General features: G+C 42.0%; 1 long non-coding RNA gene across 1 annotated transcript; it reads left to right on the top strand.

Moving 5' to 3' along the window:
• The first annotated feature begins 9,442 nt into the window (after positions 1–9,442).
• LOC147601673 (uncharacterized) lies at positions 9,443–21,454 on the top strand. Its single transcript, XR_015257808.1, has 3 exons — positions 9,443–9,549; positions 11,538–11,799; positions 20,603–21,454. It is a non-coding gene; the product is annotated as an uncharacterized LOC147601673 (long non-coding RNA).
• Positions 21,455–26,156: the final 4,702 nt, after the last annotated feature.

Genomic DNA, 26,156 nt, shown 5'->3' with positions numbered 1-26,156 from the left:
AAAAGATTGAGATTTTTGGTCGATTTTAGAGAAAGTGAGATACTTTAGAGACAATTCAAAGGAACTGGCAAATGTTTAACAGGATTTCCTTTTTTCTAAGGTCCTTGAGCTCTATCAGAAAATGTTTTGGTCAGGAGGAAATAAGGCATTTTCCTTTTAGATCCTCACTGATAAAGTCTGATTCTCTGTGGAAGACAAACACAAATGATTATTTAGACGTAGGAAGGAAATAAAAGAGCATGGTAAGAAAAGCTAGAAAAGTCACTCCAGGAAGCAGACTAGAGGAAAGGGAAGTGACAACATGATAGAACTGGTTGCTTCAAAGTTGCTACAATATTCTAATACTGATATGCACTAGAGCCGAGGTTAGGAAGGAAGTTAATGTAAAGCAAAGGAGACTCGTCGAAAATGCCTTTTTTGCAGCCCTTACTAATTACTCTGAGAGCTCAGTGGACATCCAACTGCTAGATAAGTCTGCCTGCATTACAAAAAAAAAAGTTGCAGAACTGAGTTCTACTGCAAAAATTTATTTGTAATTAATTTAGGAAAAGTAAGAAAAGAATACAAACTGTATTTCATATTATGCGTGCAATACACAGTCTGGGTTTCTTCAGTACAGTTCTACATTAGAATATACATCTACTGAGAAAATCAAAACAAAATACCTAAAATTTCTGTCTGTGGGTATATGTAGCCAAATATTGTTTTACTTGATTTACAGCAAAAGCAATTTCCTCATCTTTGAGCTCTTGTATTAAATACACCCAGAAATAGAACTTCATCTTTTATATGATCTCCACTGATCATAGAATCACACAATCATAGAATCACAGAATGGTTGAGGTTGGAAGGGACCTCTGGAGGTCATCTGGTCAAGCAGAGCCACCTAAAGCCAGTTGTCCAAGATAGTGGCTTTTTAATATCTCCAGAGGTCGAGACTCCACAACCACTCTGGCCAACCTCTGACAGTGCTTGGCCACCATTGCAGTGAAAAAGTATTTCCTCATGTTCAAAGGGAATCTCTCGCTTTTCAGTTTGTGCCCATTGCCTCTGGTCCTGTCACTGGGCACCGCTGAAAAGAGCCTGGCTCTGTCCTCCTTGCACACTCCTGTCAAATATTTATACACACTAGTGAGACGTCTGCAGAGCCTTCTATTCTCCAGGCTAAACACCTCTCTCAGCCTTTCTTCATATGTGAGATGCTCCAGTCCCATAATCACCTTTGGAGCCCTTCACTGGACTCTGTCCAGTATGTCCATGTCTCTCTTGTATGGAGGAGCCCAGAACTGGACACAGTACTCCAGGTGTGGCCTCACCAGTGCTGAGTAGAGGGCAAGGAGCATCTTCCTCAGTCCACTTGGCAATACTTTGCCTAATGCGGTTCAGGATACTGGTAGCCTTCTTTGCTACAAGGGTAGATCGCTGGCTCACGTTCAACTTGGTGTTCACCAAGATTCCAAACTCCTTTTCTGTCAAGCTGCTTTCCAACTGGGTGGCCTCCAGCATATATCTGGTGCATGGGGTTGATCCTCACCAAGTGTGGGACTTTGCACTCTCCTTGATGAATTTCCCAAGGTTCCTGTCAGCTTATTTCTCCAGCCTGTCGATGTACTGGCTTATCAGCCACTCCTACCAACTTTGCGTAATTGGAAAACTTGCTGAGCGTATACTCTGTCCCATCATGCAGATCACTAAAGAAGATGTTAAACAGGACCAGACCCCTGTCCTTCAGGGTACACTGCTAGTCACCAACCTCCAACTAGACTTTGCACCACTGATCACCACCCTCAGGGCCTGGCCATTCAGACAGTTTTCAATCCACCTCACTGTCTGCTCATCCAGCCCCTATGACAACAGCTTGAGGGGCTAGAAGGCTCTTATGGGAGATAGTGCTAAAGGCCTTACTGAAGGCCCAGTAGACACTAGCCACTGTTCTCCCCTCATCTGGGAGAGGGCCTGTCATTTAATCATACAAGTTTACCAGGTGGCTCAAGCATTACTTCCGTTCGGTGACTGCATGCAGACTACTCTTGGTGACTTTCTTGTCATTCATGTGCCTGAAGTTGTTTCCAGCATTAGTTTTTCCATCACCTTCCCACAAATCGAGGTGAAGCTGACCAGCCTGGCTCTGTCCTCATTGTTGTTTTTGAAGACAGGAGTGACATTCGCTTTTCAGCAATCTTCAGGCACTTCTCCCAATCACCACGGTCAAAGATTATTGAGAAGAAAAGAAGTCATTCAGTACCTCAGCCTTTTCCATGTCCTGTGTAACCAAGTCTCCTGCTTCATTCACCAGTGGGCCCACGTGTTCCCAAATCTTCCTTTTGTCACCTAGATTAGATCTATCTAGATTAGAGCATTGAGTAATCATCAATGGCATGAAATTGAACAAGAACAAATGCTGGATTCTGCATTTGGGACACAGTAATACTAACAGTGTCTTCCTTTCTTCAGGGGTCCTTGATGGTCTCTGGTGCTCCTCACAGATGAAGTACCCTAACCCCTTTTATCAAGGTCGTGTGTCACTTGAGGGCAACTCAGGACTATTTTCTCTTGCTAGTTTTCCTGTGTTCTTCCAAAAGGAGCATTTGTCCTTGATTAAATGGATAACATTGATGGCCAAGATATCTTGTCTTTAAGCTTAGGTTCAATGTTAAACATCATTCTCATCAAACGCTACATGAACAATGCTTTGATCAGAAGGAGTTTAGGTTCCCATTAATTGAACACAGACAATACCTCTTCTTTCCAAGGGTGTTTGCTTCCTTACTATCATCTCCTCCCTTTTTGAGGCTTCAGGTGTCTTAACATCCTTAAGCCTCAAATCATTCCTTTATATCTCCTTGGGATACAAAGGGGTATACATGGAATGAGACAACAAGTGATTATGATCATTAGTACAATGAATGAGATTAGTATGAACAATTGCTTTAGCCATCCTAAATTAGGAAGCCATGAGGTTAACCAAGAGAGATCCAATCCTTCTCTTTCGTAAACTTCAGAAGCTAATTTTCTCAATTGTTGTATTTTCTTTTCTAGCAGCTGTGAATTATCAGAGACATTAAAAGAACACATTCCATTAAATTCCTCACAAACATGATTATGTCTTAATAGTAAATAGCCATTAGCTGCCTGATTTTCCAAGGTAGCTTCTCGGATTTGGGTTATTCCAATACCAATGGCTGTCAAGGCGTGTGAAGTAAAGTTTAGATCTTTTACCACCGCACAAGCAATCTGTTTTAGAGTATGGTAATTCATTGCTATCCCAACTCCAGGGGTTAGAATGGCAGCTGCTGTGATTTCACTCGGACTACATAAAATGATTTGTAAATCACAGTCACCAGGTAGCTCATGAACATCTCTTCTTTTTTTCAATTCATATTGTAAATCTTTCTTATTTAAAAGTAAGGGGGCCTATCTTCCTATAGAGCAAGGGCCTCTGGTTATATTTACTGGAATGTAAGTATAAGCCAATCTTCCACAAAGTAAGAACCTAGTATGGGCCTAGGCATAACTTATTGTCTCTGTTCTACTGAAGGTCAGAGGGAGTTGTAATCATGCAAAATTGTCACATTTTTATTTTGAGGTGCAATTTACAAAAATAACACAATTCTTGGTAGGGAGCGTTTCTTCTATTTTAAGTTTTAGCAGTTTTTCTTTATTTCTACTGTTTTTCCCACGTTGTTGAGGCTGTCATAAGTTACATTTATTTCCAATGCTTTGAGCATAGTATAATTCTTTAATAGTTCTAGAGGGGCGGGAACTCCTGTCAAGCATGAACTATACATCTCTTCTACTGAATTCCTAGATCCAGTACAGGAGGAGGATCTGTTGGTTACTTCTCAGGCTAGTAATTCCCATAGATTTTTATTTCTGCCCCATTGTGGTAGCCTAATCTGTTAATCACCTTTTCCCATCCAAATTATCAGAACACCTACAACAATTGACTATTTCATTACCAGTTTCACAAATAATTATTCAATATCATAGAAAAATATTTTTCTTAGATATAATCTTACTTGAGAAATTCAATGCTGGATACAACTTAGCTTTAATTTCAAAGGCCCCTGTGGTGTGGAGGTCCATGGAAGTGAAGGTATCCTTTTTATTCTAGTGTAATGGATCCAGGACTTGATTCCCTGGAGCTTCACTGTGGTATCTGTAGTCAGCGGCACCTGATAAGGTCCCTTCCACTTCTCTGTAAGTGGTTTGTCTTTCCACATCTGTAGATATACTGAATCTCTGGGCTCAAAAAGGTATACTGGTGAATCCAAAGGCACAGGAGCTTTAACCAGAATATACCTGTGGAGAGAGTTAATAACCTTGCCCAGAGATACTGAGCAGTCTTTTAGAATCTGTTCTCTGCTCAGGTGCCTCTGACTGTCTTTCCCTGTTAGGTGTCCCATATGATATCTCAAACAGGCTAACATTTTCCTTTGTTCGCGGTGTTATTTTGATTCTAAGTAACACCAAGGACAAAGCCTCAGTTCATTTCATCTAGGTTTCTTGACATAATTTTCTAATTTGCTGTGTAATTGTTTGATTCATCCTTTCCACTTTCGTACGAGATTGTGGTCTCCACAGAGTGTGTAAATCCCATTTAATCTGCAAAAATGTTGAAACTTCTTGGATAATTTCTGCTACAAAATGAGGTCCTCTGCCTAATAAGCATCCCTCAGGGACTCCAAATCTAGGTATTATTTCTTTTAAAACCACTTTTACTACCTCCCTGTCTTTGTTGGTGCGACACAGGAAAGCCTCTGACCAGCCTGAAAAGGTATTGACAATTACCAATAAATACTTATATCCTTCACACTTTGATAGTTCTGAAAAATCAATTTGCCCATAACTCTCAGATACAGAGCCTCTTTTCACCTCTCAAAAGTAACTCTTTTGAATTTTGGGATTATTGCTTAAACCAGTCTCACATCCTTTTGTAATACCTTTGGAGATTTTCAGCATATTAATGCCTATTGCGTATGTTTTTGTCATTTCTACTAAAGCCTCAGCTCCCACATGAGTAGCACCATGTGTTTTTTTCATAATTTTTCTCATTATTTGAGGAGTAACTATACATTGTCCATCTGGAGTTTTCCACCATCCTTAAAGGGTCTTGATACAATTTAGAAACTCAAGACAGTTTATTTTCCTTCTCTGTATATTCAGTGACATTAACATCAAAAGTTCTTTCAGGGACTAAGGCTCCCATCCTTGTAAACAGAGCAGCTCTTTTTGCAGTGTCATCTGCCTTTCGATTTCCTTTAATTATATCAGTCTGTCCCGACTGATGTGCTCTGCAATGTACCACTGCCACTTCCTTTGGCTTATTAACTGCTTTGAGCAGTCTCAAAATTTCCTTGCTATACTTTATAGGATTCCCTTGTGATAATAACAATCCTCTCTCCTTCCAAATTGCACCATGTGCATGTATTACCCCAAATGTATATTTTGAGTTTGTATAACTATTGGCTCGCTTTCCTTCCGATATTTCCAAGGCTCAAATCAATGCAATTAATTGAGCTTTTTGAGAAGTGTTCACTGGCTGCTTCACTGATGCTGCTTCTATTTCCTTTTACAAAGTGACAGCAGCATATCCAGTTTTCCGCTCCCCTTTGGTGACAAAACTGCTCCCATCAGTGAACAACTTCTAGTCAGGGTCCCGTAAGGGGACATCTCTCATGTCTGCATGGCTGGAGTAGACCTGTTCAATAGTCTGTAAGCAGTCATGTGCTAATCCTTCTCCTTCATGTAAAGGCAATAGAGATGCCAAGTTTAAGGCACTAGACACTTTCATTATTACATCTTCTTGTTCAAGCAGTATTGCCTGATATTATAGAACTCTGCCTGGGGACAGCCAATGATGTCCTTTCTGTTCCAATACTGCTGTAACAGCATGTGGCACATAAATGGCGATTTTCTATCCCAAAGTCAACTTCCGTGCCTCCTGGATCAGTAATGCAGCCGCTGCCACTGCCCTCAGGCATCTGGGCCAACAGGCACTTACTTTATCTAGTTGTTTTGAAGAGTAAGCCACTGGCCTTCTCTATCTCCCCAAAGGCTGCACAAGCATTCCCAGTGCTTGATGCTCTCTCTCATGCACATAAAGTTCAAAAGGCTTTGTCAAGTTCGGAAGACCTAAAGCTGGGGCACTCATGAGAACAATTTCTACTGCATCAAATCCTTTCTGGCAGTCTGGAGTCCATTCTAGCAGCTCTCCAGGCCCTTTAACAGCTTCATATAAAGGTTTGGCCATTAATCTGAATTAGGAATCAACAAGCAACACCACCCAGCCATTCCTAAAAATGCTCTAAATTCTCTCTTTGATCGAGGGGTTGCAATTTGGCAATATTGCTTCTTTCTTTTCTGTCCCCAGCTTTTTCTCTCCCTGGGATATCTCAAACCTTAGATATGTCACATTCATCTGAACAACTTGTGCCTTTTTCCTTTACACTCTGTATCCTGCTAGTCACAAAAAGTTTAATAAAGTTATGGTTGCTTCCTTGCATTCCTCAGCCAACAGTAAATCACCCACATCCTGCAACAAAGTAATGTTAGTTCCTTTATCTTGCCATTGTTCCAGTTCTTTTGCAAGTTTGTGACTGAAAATCATGAGGCTGTTCTTGAATCCTTGGGGAAGTACCATCCAGCATAATTGCATTTTTCGTCCTGTCATAGGACTTTCCCATTCAAAGGCAAACAGCTTCTGACTTTGTTCCTCTATGGGGATGCAGAAGAAAGCATCCTTCAAGTTCAGTACTGTAAAATAAACATTAGAGTTAACAGAGTATAGCAATTGGGTATCACTAGATGAACATCCACTACCACTTGATTAACAGCTCTTAAGTCTTGTACTAGTCTATATTCCTGTGAGTGTGGCTTCTTAACAGGTAAGATTGAAGTATTACATTCCAACTGGCATTCTCATAGTACTCCATACTTGAGAAAATTATTTATGATAGGTTCCAACCCAACACAAGCCTCCAATTTCATGCAATATTGTCTCTGTCTTACCAGTTTACCTTCCAACTTTAATTATATTTGTACCAGTTTTGTCGATTTGGCTCTTCCAGGGTTCCTGGTTGCCCACACAAAAGGGGCTACAGCATCTTCTGTCTCCAAGAAGTTGCTTGATCCCTCCCTCTTGTCTTCCGCTGTCTCAAGTACTTCCTGTAATACATATATTTGTGCTTCCTAGGCGTTATTTTGCAAGATATGGACTCCTATTTTATTTTCGTCAAAGGTTATCTGTGCCCCTAATTTATTTAACAAGTCCCTTCCCATTAGAGGTATCAGGCATTCTAGCATGTACAAAAATTCATGTTCAAACAACTTGTTACCAATTTCACACTTAACTGGTTGGAAAAAGAGTCTAGCCTCCTGCTTTCCCACTGCATCAACAACAGCCATAGAATGTTTACTCATGTGTCCCTTGCAGCTATTCAGTGCAGAGTAGGTTGCTCCTGTGTCAACTAGAAATTTAACTACATCACTCTCCAGCTTAACATCAGCCAGAAGTTCAGCTGGGGATTTCATTCCCTCAGCCCTCAGTCCCCATCAGGTCTTCCACGATCCCGATCAATTCCCCAGGTACTGGAGTCGTAGCTGGGATGGGAGTCCAATTCGGCTGTCCTTTCGAATATTCATTTTTCCAGTGTCCGTCTTCCTTGCAAAGAGTACAGTGATCTTTTTCCGATGGAATATTAATTCCTGATCCTCTCCCTATCCCTCACCCCTTCCTGGTCCTGGTTCCCTCTTGAAACCTCGACCTCTAGATGGAGCCTCAGCCTTAGCAAAGGCAGCTGCCAATATTGCTGCATTCTGCTTCCTAGCTTTTAATTTTTCTTTTTCACTTTCTTTGTTTTCACCTTCCTCCTGTTCCACCCATAACACTTCCTCCATCCAGAGCCATCAATATTTAAATGTCCTCCTCCTCATCTTCCAGTTTTAAACATCTTTTTCCTATGTTACAAGCAGAACAACACTGCGAACAATTTTTCATGTCATTCATCATCTTCATTACATTAGAGTCTGAAATCAATAATTTACACTTCTTTCGAGTCTCATGATCATTTCTTAAGGTAAAGAATAAATCCACATACGGTACCTCATCCCATATATCTAACAACATCAATTGCAAAATAGTATTACACCAACCAAACAGGCAATACCTCTTTTTAGCAAGCATTTCCCCATTGTGTTGCTTACCTGCTTTGACTGGGGAGAACACTCGTGGAGTCCCCGATCAACAGGCTGGTGTGTGCTGTAGTCTGGAGAACAGTGTCTCCCCCCCTGCAGCTGGCAAGTTGATCTGGGCAAGGTGTCACGGCCGTCCCATCTGGGTCACCAGAAACTGTTGTCTGAAAAGCAGATTCTTTCACTGAATGTACAATAAGCCAACTCACACACACTCAGGAGAGATATTGCTCTTTATTTCAAGACTGAGTGCTCGGTGGATGCACCACAAATCAAGCACACACAAAGCTGGCTCCTTCATTATACTTATATAATAAATTTATACATATTCCACGTATCTGATACATATTCATTCGAATCTACATAGGTTGTGTAATGGCATTAGGTCACTTTTCCTGGCTCCTTTTCAAACTTTTCTGCACACGTCTTCATTTCTTCAGGGGTCCTTGGTGGTCTCTGGTGCTTCTCACAGATGAAGTACCCTAACCCCTTTTAACCATACATATGGTCGCGTGTCATCTGAGGGCTATTTTCTCTTGCCGACTTTCCTTTGTTCTTCCAAAAGGAACATTCGTCCTTGAGTAAACAGGTAACGCTGATGTCCAAGATATCCTGTCTTTAAGCTCAAGTTAAACGTTAAACATCATTCTCGTCAAACGCTACATGAACAATGCTTTGATCAGAAGGAGTTTAGGTTCCTGTTAACTGAACACAGACAATACCTCTTATTTCCAAGGATGTTTGTTCCCTTACACTAGAAGGCGCACCTGAGGACTTTGGGATTGTCTAGTTTGGAGAGAAGGAGGCTGAGGAGTGACCTCGTTGCTCTCTCCAGCGTCCTGAGGAGGGGAAGTGGAGAGGGAGGTGCTGATCTCTTCTCCCTGGAATCCAGTGATAGGACGGCTGGGAATGGTTTAAAGCTGTGACAAGGGAGGTGCAGACTTGACATCAGGAAGCATGTCTTCACTGAGAGGGTGGTCAAACACTGGAACAGGCTTCCTAGAGAGGTGGCCCCATGCCTCTCACTGAACTAGGCAGCTCGGCTCGGAAAGGCGGGATTTCCTCCCGGGCGGCGACACGCGGCCCAGATCGGGCTTGACTCCAGAAACCGGTGCAAGAGCAGAGGTAAGGAGGGGCTGTTCCGCAGCAAGAGCCGGGCCAGGGCGGCTTCCTGCCTCGCCTCGCCCCGCCCCGCCCCGCCCCAGCAGCTCCGCCGGCCGCGACCGCCCCGCCCCGCCCTGCCCCGCCCCGGTGGGGCCGCTGTGTGCGTGCTACCGAGTCGTTGGGGCCTGGCCTCTGGTCACCTGGCGCAGCCACCTGCCGTGCGGACCGCTGGTCTCCGGCCTCGCACCGCCGGTAAGTCTCCGCTCGGCGCTGGGGGGGCTTCGTGCCCAGAGCCTCGCTCGGTCTCCTCCTTCCCGCCCGGCTGAGTCTCTCCGGTTTCTGCGAGAAAGGAGCAGAAAGGGTTGGGATCAGCATGTTTTAGAGAAAAGCGTCGTTCCGGCTGGCCAGGTTTCACGCTTGCAAACCTCTGTTACAAAAAGGGGTGGCAGGGCTCAGCCCACCCTTCTGTTGATGAAGCAGTTGTAGCTCTTTCCCTAGACAGTGATCGCCAAGGGCTTTTCAAAGATCAGCGGCTTGTTGAAGCCGGGCTTCTTGTAACCGTGCTGGTGAGGACAGTTGTGTTCACACCGAATTGTTAAGCTCTCTCCGCCTCCACTTTCAGCGGCACAAACGCGGCGTCGCGGGTAGCTACGGTTTTGCGTGAAATATTTGGAAAGCTGTTAATTGCACGATAGTACCAAGGCCTTTTGTATGGGAAATATCTTGGAAAAAAAACCCCTCTAATTACTAATATTTTTCTACAAGTACTTTACTAGTGAACTGGAAAACATATTGTTCCTGCTTTTTTTTTTTTTCATACCTCCCACTCTCCTTCGTAGTTATTTCGGGATATAGCATTGCACTTTTTGCCCCCATGCTCCAAGTGCTTGATGCAGAATTAGACTCCAATTATAATATTAAAATACAGCCACATGCTATGATTATGATACCACATACATGCACAAACAAAGTGACCTCCAGTCTTTATTCTGCCATCATTTTAGAAAAAAAAATTCTCTTCATATCACAAGCCCCTGAACTGCATACGTTGGGGAATTAGCATCCTATATCCTACAAAAACTATTACCAACTGTTAGTTAATACTATTAATTTTTTCTGCCCTTAGAATCATAGAAACATTTAGGTTTAAAAAGATCTTTGAGATTGAGATTGAGTCCCACCGGAAACATAACTGCCGAGTCCACCATTAAACCATGTCCCTAAGTGCTCATATGGCAGAGAAGGCCAACATCCAGTGGGCACTTGTACTAAGACACTGTAAAAACCATCCTGGATTATGTATAGAGAAGCTACTAAGTTCTAGAGAAATGAAAACTGATGCTGCTTAAGGTGTTAGCTGCCGCTCATACTAGTGATCACCAGTTAAACGAGAGAGCCTGCAGGCATGTATAGCTGTACTGTAAATGAGACACATTATTTGCTGTATGACACACTGCGAGAATCACACCAGGCAGTTAGGCTTTCTAAGGACAGGAGGATGAGGAGGGAAATATACATATATATATATATTTTTAACATCTATTCAGCTTGTATTTTTCAGCAAAAGATCATAACAGAATGGTAAAACAAAGAATACAAATTGAGTCATTTCTTAATCAAACAATCAAATGCTCTCTAATGCTTCCCAGTATGGGGACAGCCTTAGTGGGTCTCTCTTTTCTTTTTTTTTTTTCTTCACTGTCAATGAGTTGTGTGTGGCTTTATTGTAGGGTTTTATTGCTACAAGGACTCCTTAGAAATTGCAGTCTCTTCTAGAGATTAAAGTGCTAATGCTGAAAACATTTTAAAATGTGAATTTGTGTTTTGACAGGACAGCATACTGTGAAATGGGGGAATAATTTGTCTGTGGGGAGAAGTGCTACATCTTCATTGATGTGGACTCAAGACTGCTCCATCTAAGATGTTAAGTTCCATCTTCCTGAATTTTTTTTTGTGTCTCTATTATAGGAAATACCTACAAAGTGAAAGCCTTACTGAGAAAGTGTTTAAACTAAACTTCATCTAGTCAGTCTGTTTTGCTAAGTATTTCTAAAATGCATTTTTACCACTGTAGATAGATGTTTCAAGAGGTCTATTCAGTGGCTCACATAGAGCTCAGACATGCTGCTTGGGATGGTGTACAATGATGAAAGATTTATATTCTGGCAGGGTCACAACCATTAAACCATCAAAGGATTTAGGAAACAGGTTGACATCTTATGAATACTGATATATTTCAGAACTGTGCAGGTCCTCCACGTAAGAGACTGTGTCGGATGTTTGTCTCAACATTGTGGGAACATCAAACCACCATCTGTCATCACCACCATAACAACGGAGCACCAGTTAAACCACAGGACTAAGAGCTTCGTCTTTTCTTGTGAACCTGAATGCAGAGCCGATTCCAAGAAATTTAGCCTTACCCCAACACACGCGCACAGACTCAAGGCCAGAAAAACAGAGGGGCCCAGAGATCGTATCGGGCATGCATACCACTGCCAGGTGAGGGGTGCAGTTAAGCAAACCAGCTCTTGGAATATGCTGTGTGAGTCTTGGAAGGACAATGAGTATGCAATGAGACAACCCAATAAAAGACCAGAAACGACCAACATCAGACGGAATGTTTTCCCACGGAGTGAGAGACGCTGCAGCTCTATCATGGTAGCTATTGCAACTGAAGTTTTTTCCCTCTTTCCTTTCCCTCTCCCTTCTCTTCCATTTGCAAATTTGTTGTCAGGCAAATAAAGTTACCTGGAGCATGACTCCATTTTGACTCTTAATTCTGTTGCCGAGAATACAAGCAAAACCTCACTCTGGTGTGTGACCAGCATGTGACACTCCCCTATTACTTTCTGTCCTCGTCTGTTGTTTCTTTGATGAATTCTCCTGGGATTTCCCACTGAACTATATTCAGAAAATGCAGACAGGTAATTCTTGTGACCAATCCAGTAAGTGGCCTGAAATTGCTCACTACCATCTCAGAGAATGGAATCAAAATGGCTAATGATTGTCAGATATTTTTTTCTGAGAACAGAATGAGAAATGTTTGCCACGGAAGAAGTCTGCTAACTCTAACAGCCTTCCTGGTTTGAGGGAGACTCAGACTTTCTTTGAGGTGCTGAGTGGTGAGGAACTGGACCATCATATAACTAGATCATCCCAGAGTTGGGGTCAAGCTGCATTAGCAGCAGTTTGTGCTGTGCCACTTTTCTGCTGCCATGCTGTTGACCAAGTGGTGGCATTGTCATGGGTGTCATCCATTTCTGAAGTAAAAGAGGTCACCACTATTTATTGGCTGACTTTGTTAATTTCACGGAGAAAATAAATCATGGCTGCAGGTAGGCAGGAGGCGATTTGGCTTGGTAAGCCTTCTTTTAGGTGGGAAGTTGGTGAAAGAGCTAGAGGAATGTGTCTCAGTTTCATAGATGAAAAGGCAACACAGAACTAAGGAAACACAGAACTAAGTTTTTCCTTTCTGTGTGGATTCTGACTTCAGTGAATGGCCCTGGAGATGTGCCTACAGCTTTGATGTCATAAAGTCTAGATGCTCAAAAAGAGCATCTTAAGCTTTAAGCCTGAACTGCACCCTTGAACTCTGCAGTTACTAATTCTGATTCTACAGCCTTCGTGGGAGTGAGCACTTATGAACTATGCAGGTCAAGGCTGTTGTCAAATTCTGAAAATAATTTGATGTTGGACGGGGGGTGTATCCTCTCTCTTCCCTCCATCTCCCCCTGACCATCTGCAATTAATATATTAATCTCTTTCAGAAGTAGAATCTTTCAGAAGTGCAGACCTTCATTAATATCGCAGGGAAGGCGTTGAAGTGATTATTTACATGGCTACTGATTGTGATGCAGAGTGTGGATCTCTGCTTTATTACTAGGTTTTGACTGAAAGAAGCATGTAATGTTGGTGCTCTGTAGTCTGATGGAGAAACACACTTGGTATTGCTCATAGATGCCTGAAAAGATTTGGATCCTTCTGATTAAGTAGCCTAATTTAGCGGGATTGATGAATAGGTCACTAAATGGAAACAACACTTCTTAATATGAAGCTATTCAAAGTCTGGTGTCTTCCACATTCAAGAATCTATTTCTGTTCTTGATAGAACTTCAAGCATAGCTAGCTGATGCACCCAGATATTACTTAGCATTAATATCTTTGCCGAGCAGCTTTTTGGGTTTGTTTTATTGAGTGTGTTTTGCCTGAACGCTTTATGTATTGAAAGTGATGCCAGGTCAGTAGAGTATGTTTATTATTCCCATCATGCATGAAAGCAAATTCACTCTAATATGGCCTTCAAAACACATGTGTACGAAGTGGTTTTCCTGAGTGTGGAATTGGAGCATAATAAGCGTGTAGTTTATTGAGTACCTAAATTGCTATGTCCAGTAGCATAAGAACTTTGGTTTTAGTACAGTACAGCCTTGGGGAGGGGGAATGCAAAATAGATTAATGTTTACCTTTAAAAGTTTAATTGTCAACTCAGTAAGATTCATGTCAATCTCCCTTTTGCTCTTTGCTGAAATGTATTAAAATGCTGCGGCAGTTTACATGACACTGAATCTTTAGTGCAGGATGGCAAAACCTGTTAAGTGGTGTGGACAGTGGCATTTTTCTTAGCTTTCTGTTAGTCTTGTATGGAAATTCAGACAGTGAACAGTGGGGTAGCTTTAACACCAGTGAAAGCTTTTCCCAAAGTCTGTTATAAATCATTACCATTATTCCACATCTTGGTTTTTAAATCTCTTTCTGCTAGAAATAGATTTATTTTGTGTTTTTGACAACAATTTTTGAGTTGTCAGAACAGTTACAAGTACATTTTCAATACTAGAAAATGTGAGGGAAGGAAAAAAGAAGAATTTTCTTTCATTTCTTTCTTTGTTAAAAGAACAAGTGCCTAGACCAAATTCTAAAACTCCACATATCAAGTGATGTGTGAACTAAAGTTTAGTTCTGCTTCAAACCATTAATACCAGAGGAGACACATTCAGAACAAAGACTTTTAGAGAGGTTACTGGGACATTGGTCTTTTGACAGTGTTCTTCAAGACGACCATTTAAACTGCTGGTCCTGAAAAACAATTTATAAAATATTTTCTAAATTAAAAAAAAATCAGCTACTTCAGAATAAATCTAATGCAACTAACATTTTTGGCTAAGTATCCCTTCAATTCAAAGTGTGTTGTGTTTTAAATAGGCTAGTATTACTCGTTAATTCTTTTTGCACACAGCGGAAGCCAGTAGTACAGTCAGAAGAGAAATAACAAAGGAAAACAATATATATTTCCCAGCATGGACTTGAAGAGGAGATTTAGAAGAATAAAAGACTAAACAGAATAATAAAATTATCAAATATATATCCTAGCAGGAACCCTGCCTAACAATTTAATTCTTGTATGAAAATATAAACTACTAACCTTGAGAGAAAGAACAGTAGAGTCATAAACTTAACATAACAAGATACTTTCAGGATACTCTAGCAGGAGCTAGGGTAAGTTAGATGGGAACATCCTGAGGGGGTACAGACACACTGGCGGAAACCAAGATAAGGGGGCTTGAGGAGTTTAGGAGCAACTGATGGGATGCACAGACACAGTGGCTGAAACAAAGATAAAGGGACTTAAGAAGTTTAGAACCAACTGATAGGGTGAAATAACCAAGGAAATTGGGAACCAGCAAAGATAGGTCAGCAAGAAACCACCCTGGCAGCAAGAACAAAGCAGGACAAAGGTCTGAATCCACGCAGCTGGACGTAGTGATAAGGAGGAGAGAACGACCACCAGAGAGACTGTGACTCTGGAGAACAGAGAACAGACACGAGATGGACACAGAGACCGGGGAATAACCTGTCGTGGGAGGAAAACTCCCACAGGGAGTGAGAGTGGGGGAGGAGCGATCCCCCGTGTGTCTGACGTTGTAATAAAGAATACCTGCTTAATAGTTACATGGACTATTAAGTTTCTTTTATTTTAGCTTTTTCGGCTTCAGATTAATAAAACCATTGCCAGAAGATTTGCATGGTTTTGTTTCCTAGAAACATTTGTTTAGGCATTTTAAAAAACAGGATTTATATTGGCCTCTCGGCCATGACTTGTCTGGCTATGCTGCATTTCCACATTACATTAAGTTCTTGATGTGATTTTCCTGCTTCTGGATAGGATAGAGTTAATTTTCATCTGAACTGGGAGAGGAGCTGGAGCTGGTGGCACCTGCAGCTGGGCGACACAGCTGGGACAGTTTACTAATTAGTCAGCAGCTGGGATAGTTTACCCAAATTGGCCAAAGGGCTCTTCCATACCCTGTGACATCATGCTCAGTGTATAAAGTGGGGACGGTGCTGAGGGACAGGCTTTTTTACTCGGGGGGAGCTGGGCTTCAGTATCCACTGTGAGCTATTGTACTGTGAATTATGTGCTTAAGTATTTTCTGGGGTTTTTTTTTTGTTTACTTGTTTTTTATCTCTGTTTTCTTTTCCTCTGTATTTCTCTCAAACCTTTTTTTTTTTTTTTTTTTTTTTTTAATCTCAGCCGAGAAGTTTTGCCTTCTTTTTTTTACCAGTTCTCCTCTCTGTCCGATTGTGGAGGGGTGGTGAAGGGGGAGTGATATTTTTAGCTGCTAAGTAGGGCTAAACCACCACAGCAATGAACTATGTTTTTCTTTTTTTTTTTTTTTTTTGGTATGTTAAAAAGCCAGTGATTGCAGTTAACACTTTGTGGGGAGATTAATTTGCAAACATTAGTCTGAGGAAGAATCATCTAGTTGTCAGTGTTTAATCCAAGCCTATTCCTGTAAAATACAGTTCTGCTCCTGAAAACAGTTGCTGCCAGTCTTTTACTACTTTTGCCAGAATAAGCTGCAGTTGCAGGATTGGATCCTTTTATTTAGTAGGGGTTATGTCAATATGTGCATCTAAAACTCTTACATAAAAATCAATTTCTGGTGGGGAAGCAGAGCAGAAAAGGTAATCCTGAAAGGTAACTACATAAGCATTTTCTACTCTGTGATTTTAAAAAGTATATTGAATTCTACTCAATAGCTTTGAACTACAATTCTTTTTTACAAGCAAAATTATGATATGTCTGCTGAAAAGCATTGTTGGCTGTATTGTAGATTTGTTTTCTATAAGTGTTGGTGATTAATTTTCTGGACTAGTGTGAATGGAAGTCTGTGGTGGGTTCTGAACCCCATGGTGTCAAAAGGTCATTTGTTTTATGGAGAAAAAAAGTACCTGTGCTTGAAGGAATTCATGTGGCTTTCTTATAAGTAATTGACTACGTAATTTGGGTAGCAGAACAGCCCCAGATCTCTCAGCCTGTTCTCACAGGAGAGGTGCTTCAGCCCTCTGATCGTTTTTATGACCCTCCTCTGAACCTGCTCCAACAGGTCCACATCTTTCTTATGTTGTGGGCTGGATGCAGTACTCCATGTGGGATCTCACAACAGCAGAGAAGAGGGGCAGAATCGCCTCCCTTGACCTGACAACCATGCTTGATGCAGCCCAGGATGCAGTTGGCTTTCTGTGCTGCAAGCACGCATTGCTGGCTCATGTTGAGCTTTTTGTCCACCAGTACTCCCAAGGCTTTCTTCTTAGGGCTGCTGTCAGTCCATTCTCTGCCCAGCCTGTATTTGTGCTTAGAATTACCCTGACCCATGTGCAGGACCTTGCACTTGGCTTGGTTGACCTTGTAGAATCAGAGAGTTGTGGAATGGTTAGGGTTGGAAGGGACCTTCAAAGGTCATCTAGTCCAATCCCTTTGCAAGGAGCAGGGACATCTTCAACTGCAGCAGGTTGCTCAGAGCCTCATCCAACCTGGCCTTGAATGTTTCCAAAGATAGGGCATCTACCACCTTTCTGGGCAACCTGTTCTAGTGTTCCACCACCATAATTGTAAAAAAAAAATGTTTTCCTAATATCTAATCTAAATCTACCTCCCTCTATTTTGAAACCATTACCCCTTGTCCTGTCACAACAGGCTCTACTGAAAAGTCTCTCCCCTTCTTTCCTGTAGGCCCCCTTGAGGTACTGGAAGACTGCTATCAGGTCTCCCTGGAGCCTCCTCTTCTCCAGGCTGAACAGCCCCAACTCTCTCAGCCTGTCATCGTATGAGAGGTGCTCCAGCCCTCTGATCATCTTCATGGCCCTCCTCTGGACCTTCTCCAACTGGTCCATGTCCTTCTTGTGTTGGGGGCTCCAGAACTGGACACAGTACTCCAGGTGGGGTCTCACAAGAGCGAAGTAGAGGGGGAGAATCACATCCCTTGACCTGCTGGCCATGCTCCTCTTGATGCAGCCCAGGATGCGGCTGGCCTTCTGGGCTGCAAGAGCACATTGCCGGCTCATGTTGAGCTTCTTGTCCACCAGTACTCCCAAGTCCTTCTCCTCAGGGCTGGTCTCGATCCATTCTCCGCCCAACCTATTTTTGTGCCTGGGATTGTCCCAACCCATGTGCAGGACCTTGCACTTGGCCTGGTTCTTCATGATGTTCGTGTGGGCCCACCTCTACAGCCTGTCAAGGTCCCTCTGAATGGCATCCCTTCTCTCCGGCGTGTCAGCCACAGCACACAGATTGGTATTGTTGGTGAACTTGCTGAGGATGCATTTAATCCCACTGCCTATCTGACAAAGATGTAAAACAATGCTGGTCACAATACAGACCCCTGAGGAACACCACTTGTCACTGGTCTCCACTTGGACATTGAGCCGTTGACCATAACTCTTTGAGTGTGGCCATGCAGCCAATTCCTTATCCACCGAGTGGTCCTTCCATCACATCCATGTCTCTCCAGTTTAGGGATAAGGATGTCATGCAGGACAGTGTCAAATGCCTTGCACAAGTCCAGGTAGATGACCTTAATTGGTCGTCCCTTATCCACCACTGCTGTAACCCCACTGTACAAGGTCACTAAGTTGCTCAGGCACAATTTGCCATTAGTGAAGCCATTTTGGCTGTCACCAATCACCTTATTTCCCACGTGCCTTAGCATGGTTTCCAGGAGGATCTGCTCCATGACCTTGTCAGGCACAGAGGTGAGGCTGACTGGCCTGTAGTTCCCTGCATCATCCTTGTTTCCCTTTTTAAAAATGGGGAAATTATGTTTTCCCTTTTCCAGTACATGGGAACCTCACCATTTCATCAAGTGCTTTTGTGATCTCCTCTCTCCTGAGAGAGTTGGGGCTGTTCAGCCTGGAGAAGAGGAGGCTCCGGGGAGACCTGATAGCGGTCTTCCAGTACCTCAAGGGGGCCTATAAGAAAGATGGGGAGAGGCTGTTTAGTAGGGCCTGTTGCAATAGGATGAGGGGTAATGGTTTTAAAATAGAGGGAAGTAGATTTAGATTGGAAATTAGGAAAAAAATTTTTACGATGCGAGTTATAGAACACTGGAACAGGTTGCCCAGAAAGGTGGTGGAGGCCCCATCCCTGGAAACGTTCAAGGCCAGGCTGGATGAGGCTCTGAGCAACCTGATCTAGTTGGGGATGTCCCTGCTCCTTGCAGGGGACTAGATGACCTTTGAAGGTCCCTTCCAACTCTAACCATTCTATGATTCTATGACATCACATGGGGAGCTTATTTCTTACCAACGTGTATTATTGGCAAGTGAATGCAGATCTAACCAGGTAAATAAAGCAGTATTGTATGACTTTTTTTTTTGCAATTTTTTGGCCTTGTTCAGTGCTGCAGGATGTGTGAATACATTATGTTCTAATATTCCACCTGGCTGACAGAATATATACCACCTGCTTTTCTGAGCTATTTGAGGTGAATGAAGGTGTTACTTAAGGTAGTGGTGTCCTCCCATGCAGCGAAGATACCTGTTCTGTCATCATCTCATGCAGAATTCAGCTTGTATTCTATGCAGATGACTGAGGATGGGGAAGGCTTATTCCAGCCTTGCCTGGTCCTTACATATCTGAGCAGTGTTTGGAAGGATGGAGAACTGATGCTTCCTAGATTGAGTATTCCTTCCTGTCTCAAATTTTCTTTGTGCTAAAGGCATTTGGATGGATGACTCACGGGGGGAGCTAAATTGCCAGTAAGCATGCCTTGGTCACAAACAAGTCCAATTCTGTTCTCTAGAGGGATGCTAACATCTATTGTGCAACTGACTTCTGCTGCTGAATTCCCTGAGTTTCTAAGCCTGCTTGGTTTTGGGTCTCTTGAGCCCACTCCTGTATGCAGACCAAATAGCTGAAATAACTTAATTGTCCTCAACTGCTTAAACCTGCTGCTTTTCCACTGCTGTCTACACTCTTCCCTCCCCCCAGCTTGTTTTCTTTCAGAGCCTCCTGCCTTCTCCTGTCTCTGGTTTGTAGATGCGTACCTCAAGGACATAACAGTAAAATGAAGACTAGAATGTTTGGCAAAGCTGTATACTAACCGCAAACTTTGTTTTTCACTCTTAAGAGCAGTAGAACTAAAGACAGCAAATTGTTTGCCACTTTTTTGCTCTCAACAGTGACCTGTCAACATTTCAGTGATTTCTGGGTTTGTTCCAAGTTTGCAAGCAGAGGAAGTCTTTCCTTCTTAAGCCATTTACCCCATTTCTGGTAGAGGAATCCCCCTTTCACAGTGAGCATTCCTTTAAAAAAAATTTAATATTTAGTGGCATGCATCACTGCCTCTGCCTGTGGGGTCTCAAAGGGAAACTTCCAGGCTGTGACCTCCGGTCCCTCCCACTCCCTTTATTCTCTGAAGTCTTCAAGCAGAACTGTGATTTTTTTTTACCTGCAGATAGCTTGCTGCTCTGTGACTTCATGTGTTTCAGCAGACTCATAACTGAATAAATACCAAAGCTGCCGAACTGAGGTGATACTAGGCTTCTTAATCAAGCCCTGCCTTTTGTCTGGGAGGTGAGAAGGAAGAAGAGAACTAGCAAAACAGCCTCAGATTTGTTCACCTCCTCATCAGTGCCGTGACATAGTGCTGCTCTTGTGGTGCATGGACTAGTCATCTCTGTCTAGCGTCTATGACTCTGGGACTTAGTAGTGTTCCTCCCTCATCCCTGTAATCTTAGTTAGATTCCTTCTGTCATCTTCTGTATGCTTTCTTACAGCTTTTGGTATTGTCTTCCTCTGCCATTCTCCCAAGGGTCCTTTCCTGCAGAGAAACAGGAGTGGCATATACTTTCTGTTCTTCTCCACAGTTCTTTGGAGCTTTCACATGTTCCTCCTTCTCTCCTTCTAACCATGGTCATATGCATACAGTTTATTGGAAATTTTAAACCAAAAGAGCATAACTCAGTAGAATCCTTAGGATGTTGAGGGTCCATGTGTTAGCTAAATTTTTCTTCTTTTCAACAGAGGGCTGCAAGTAGCTGGGAAGATCTCCTAAAATGTGAAGAATTTTCAACACTTCCCATCTTTTCAATATGATTGCATACTGAATTCTACTCTTGTTTTCCCATCCTACCTCCAACATAATGCTGGTGTAACCTTATGCAATAAGAATAGTTACCAAGCCTTGGCTTTTGAAATCAGGAAACAAAACTCTTCTACAAGATGAGAGAAACAGTAATTCCACAGATTCATGCATCACTAGATTTCTTCTGCATGTTTCCCTAGTTCAAAATGAGTGCAGTATTAAAAAAAAAAAAAAAAGACAGCATTTTACACATCTGTGCTGGTTTCATGTAGCAGGGGTGGCTACAGTGGCAGCTTCTGCAAGAAGCTACTAGAAGTTTCCCCTGTTTCTGGTAAACCTGGCCAGCTGTAGGGTGGACCTACTGCTGGCTAGGACCAAGCCAATTGGTGACAGTGATAACACCTCTGTGATAACGTATTTAAGAAGGGGGAAAATGAAAAAAGGAGTGAAGAAGCTGAAGCAAGGGCAGAGACACGGAGATGCGAGCCTTGCAGCCCTCACCCTCTGGCCTCCCGCCAGGCAGCTGTCTGGGCCCAAGTTGACCAGGCCCGGCCATGAGAAGAGAAGAGAGGAGATGTGAAGAGAACCTGGGAGGCATCTGCCTGAGCTAATTGTGAAGAATTTCTTGTGAGAGGAAAGATCCAGACGCCAAGGTCAGTGAAGAAAGAGGGGGAGGAGTAAAGTCACTCCTGGCAGAGATTCCCTGGCAGCCTGTGGTGCAGACCGTGGTGAGGCAGGCTGTCCCCCTGTCACCAAAATCGGGAATAAACCTCTTAACACTGATGTACCATTAAAAGGTGGGCATTCTCTTTATTGCGGCACTGGCTGCACAGGGGATCTTTCCACCTATCATGCATGCCATATAGCACGTGAAGCAAAGTTTATATTATACAGAAACAGACATATTCGTTATGTTTCCTGGAATAATCATGCAAATTCAAAGCAATTATTAGAGATTATTATCATAAACTCTGCCTCGTTGCTCATGCTTAATAAAGTCTCTCTGGGGGTCTCTGGTGGTCTTCTGGGACTCCCGGCGAAGAATTTGTGTCTCATATTCTGAGAGACTTCTTGAATTACTATTTTAATGTTTTTATTACAGGGCTCTAAAGCCCTTGACACTTACATTTAGAACACTCTCTCTTGCCTTGTACCCACCTTTTGAGGCCACAGCTGCCACAGCTGTGGCTGCTATTCAGCGTAGTGGAAAAGCTGTATGGAGGTGACCTCAAATGTCAGATTGACTTTCCTGTTCCAGCTAAGAGAGCCTTACAATGTATTCAGCAAGAAGCATGTGTAAGTATACCCACTCCTGCAAAGCAGAGGCCTCCCTTGTTCCTGAGTTAAAGAAAAAGATAAGGTAGGAATTTAATCACTTAACTGCAGGGATCTTTAGATCTGGCAAACAGCTCCAAATGTAGCGATCAAGCCACTTTGTAAACTCACAAAAGAAAATTAAAAGCTTAGTAAATGTTTCTTTTCAAACTCCAACAACAGGAACTAGCAGCTATGTAAAGAAAATGTTCTCTGTAAAACTCTGAAAACATCCAGAAACATGTAGCTTTGTTGTTACTTCAGTTTAAAATTTCCAGTTTTATTTTAAATCCTCCTACTGTAGTCACCAATGTAAAACTAAGGCCAAACTAAAACGTGGGTTAATTAAGCACTAAATGAATAAAAATATATAAATATAAATATATAATAAATATAATAAATATAAATAAATATAAACATATAAATATATAATATATAAAAAACCCGCAGACCTGCAAGATGCTTTCTACGGGGCGTAATACTGCAGTGGGGCAAAACATGCAGACAAACAAGTGTTATGTTTTCCAAACCAAGAGCTTAAATTCTAGTTAATGGATGTCTTTAGGATGCATTGACTACAACTTATAAATTGTAGCTGCCTGGGTTTGTTCCTGCGAGGGCATACCCTATTTCAGGAGGGGATGTTTTTCAGGAAACTTTCTGGGGAACCCACACTGCCTACAAGTCTTTCTTTTTCTGAAACAGATTCTGTTGCAGGCCAAATCAATCCTGTGGGCTGGGAAAGTTCAGGAAAAAAAAAAGAATCCAAGAAGCTCTGTTTTCTGGTTTTCTTTGTGTTATAAATGAGTTGAGTCCCAAAACAGGGTTCCAATTACAGTTTCCAATTTATTGAATAGAAACAAGCAAACGGCGCTGGGCGCGCCAGAAGTCGTCGCTCCACCAAGACGCACACCCCTTTGTTCACAGTTACAGTATTTATAACCTCTCCCGGTCCCCCCACCGTGCCTGTCTCCTTTTTGGGAGCTCACAATCTACACTCCATTGGTTACTCACACCGTTCGCGGCAGGTACTGATTGGCCAAGAGCGTATCACTAGCTACTATGCAGGTGTTAATTGGCTAAAAGTACCGAAGCGGCTGGTCCCATATTTGGAGTTGTTTACGTGCCCGTGCTCATCAGCCCCCAGCCCGCTTTTCCCGCCTTTTGTTCTCTCCATTGTCAAGTGTCCTTCTTATGCAAACAGCGCTGTTAAGCAGGTAAAATCCTTAATTATGTCAAGCTACTAAGGCAGGAGTGAATCCTGCCAAACGCATTTTTAATAACTTAAATAAACCTCCCAAATACGTTTATAACTTTAAACAAAACTTCTAGAACTATGTACATATTTTCCTGTTTCCCCCAAGCCTGTGGCTATATAAGAACAAACAGGGTAATTAAAGATTCCATATACAAAGAGGGTCACATTTCACCATGCAACCCTAGTATTGCTTCACATTAACACGAATCAGGTGAACATATCTCACATTTGTGTGTGAAGTTTTACTCCTTTCTTCCTAGCTCCTGACTTCATTTTTGTGTTGTCTTAATCTCTTACTGTTCTAAGATTTGAGATTAAAAAAAAACCTTTAAGGAATTTGATTTTCTTCTTCCCAGTTAGAGTTGCTAGCTAAACTGAAGTTCACCTGCAAGTCTGACATCAACTTGTATTTTTTTCCCTTACACCAATGTGTTTCTGTATTCCATTGCATCTATTTCTGACTTCCTTTATATTGTTTAGTGATTTAGAGGCTTCACTTTAGGTATATTGTTGAAGATCTATGTATCTCTTTTTTGCTCTTATCTATGATGTACCTGTTCTGTCAACCCACTTCATTTAACTTGTATGGCTGAAAACAAAGCAGGCTGACACAGGTCCGCTTTGCGTTTACTAGGCTGCTTTTATATCCTCCTAGCTGTAGGAATATGGCAAAGTTCATCCATCTGATGCAATTCATCACGCCCTTTGTCCCAGGAATGAGTTCTGAGAACAGCATTTCACCTGAAAGCAGGGGCTGTCAGGAGGGTGAGAGGGAAAAGGTGTTGTCTCAAAACCAGGGGTTCTTTTGCCCAACGTGCAAGAGCCAATCAACACACTGAGTTGAGATATTTGTATTTATTTTGGTTCTGCAGAAGCAGGTGCTAGGCATCTAACACAGCCAGCATACCTCTCAGAAATACAAGGGGTCTTTTATACAAAATGATAACAAGGAAGAAAACATAATAAAATAACTGATTCGTTACCCATACTTTTTCGACTACCCATGATTACGTATGTTCATATTTAAACATTTAGGGAGATCCTCTTCATTAGCATACTCATTACCCATAAGGGGCATAATTTTTAGTATTAAAATCACCTAAGGGCAGTTCAGGACACAAATTTTGGTTAGGGTCCAGTGTAGGCTTATATAAGAAACCATAGATCACCTACATACAATATAGGTCTATGAGTATACTGTTGTCCTTGATCAGGATGCATATTCTAGTTGGTAGGGGGAGGTTCCATCTCCATCGCCAAGGATACCCGGCCTTTGTAATTGTTATATTGTTCCTACCTACAACAAAAGGAGACAATACAATTTACCAAAAGAAAAAATACTATACAGATTATGGTTTGAAGATTTGGGCTGTTTAACAAGACAGGAGTGGTTTTGAGCCGTCCTTTTTAGTTGATATTTAAAACATGCACATAAGTACTGAAATTAAGTGTGGTTATTAATTCTTCCAGGGCAGTTGGAACAACTCCTAAGGAAGAGATTAAACTGTCAGAGCAAATATTGGAGAGAAAATTCCTGAGACAGCCAAAGATGGAAAGTCCTTCCATAACCTGGAGCTTTACTCTGAAAATTATTTTGAAGGGTCAACCCTCACAATACCAGAACATATCTGGACACTAGTTCATCTTCACCCTGACATACTTTCTGTTTGGAAGTTTCCTTGGCTGAAGACCTTAAGAATGTTTAAAATTAAAATTGGAAGTTCATAGAAAAAAAAAATTGTTTCCATTTTAAGAATGAGAAAGGAACAGGAGGGTCAGACTGACCATATTGTCCTCATAACTTCAGTCTCTATTCACTGACTTTCAGAAAAAACTCAGGACAGGGGATGGAACATGGAACACAGAATCTTGTCAGAGTCCAATACTCTCTGATCAGGTTCTTTTAGATATTCCGCATGTGGAGTGTATAATGTTTAATACTAAATTTAGTTATTTGAAGATATTTGATGTTACATGGGATTTCTGATTTAGCAGAGTGATACAAAATATACTGAAAACACAAAATTTATTTTAGCAAACTATAGTGATTGCAATACACAGTTTAATCTCAATACCAGTGTGATTCCCATTATTAGTCTCTGTAATGCACTCACTGTCACAACTCTGGGCATCCACAGTCGCTGAGAAGGAAGGAATACATGGGTTGAAGCCTGCTCAAGCTTGTTGCTCTCTTTGAAATTCTTTTGTTTATTTAGTTTTTTGTGTTATGTCAAGTGGAGCTACATATTCACTCCTCTGATCTAGTCTAGCTAACTCAGGGAGAAACATTTACACCACCAGTTGATCCACTCAACTGTAATAGCCCTTTATCTAAAACAAAGTGCACCCTCACAAAGGTCCCTTTTGTGCTGATGTAAAGTCAGCTTTGCAACAGTCACAACCTGCATGGTTCTCTGAGCTTCACGGGCACATTGCCCTTGCCTGTCTTCTCTGAGCCTTCTTCCATTTTAGGAGTTTATTGATCAGTCACAAATCTCTTTGGAATTCAAAATAATGGTGTTGTGACTGCAGAATGAATGGTTTCATTGTAGTATAATAAGAAAGAAGTTGTTTGTTGCCTATTATTAAACAGATGTTACAAAGACATACCTTCCTTTATTTTGCCTCAGGTCTACTCCTCTTCCTTCATTTTGCCTCAGGTCTACTCCTCTTCCTTCCCCACCCTCCCTATGGTGTCTTGTTACTTAACTGGGAACGTGAACTCCACATCCTGCAGTTGCTGGTGTAGTAACAACATAATCTCTTTAACATAAGCAACTGAAAAAAGAACCGTATGTCATTAAAATGGTCTTGGATTAAACCTAATGACTTCAAGTCGCATGTTTGGGGTTTTTTTTACATTTTCTTTCTGAATCCACTTCACTTTAATATTTCCTGTAGCATGTTTTGTGGTGATTCTC

This window comes from Chlamydotis macqueenii, chromosome 2 (assembly GCF_036417535.1).
Source record: "Chlamydotis macqueenii isolate bChlMac1 chromosome 2, bChlMac1.mat, whole genome shotgun sequence".
Classification (NCBI taxonomy): domain Eukaryota; kingdom Metazoa; phylum Chordata; class Aves; order Otidiformes; family Otididae; genus Chlamydotis; species Chlamydotis macqueenii.
Note: the sequence above shows the minus strand (reverse complement) of the source record. Positions and strands in the feature narration are given on the sequence as shown.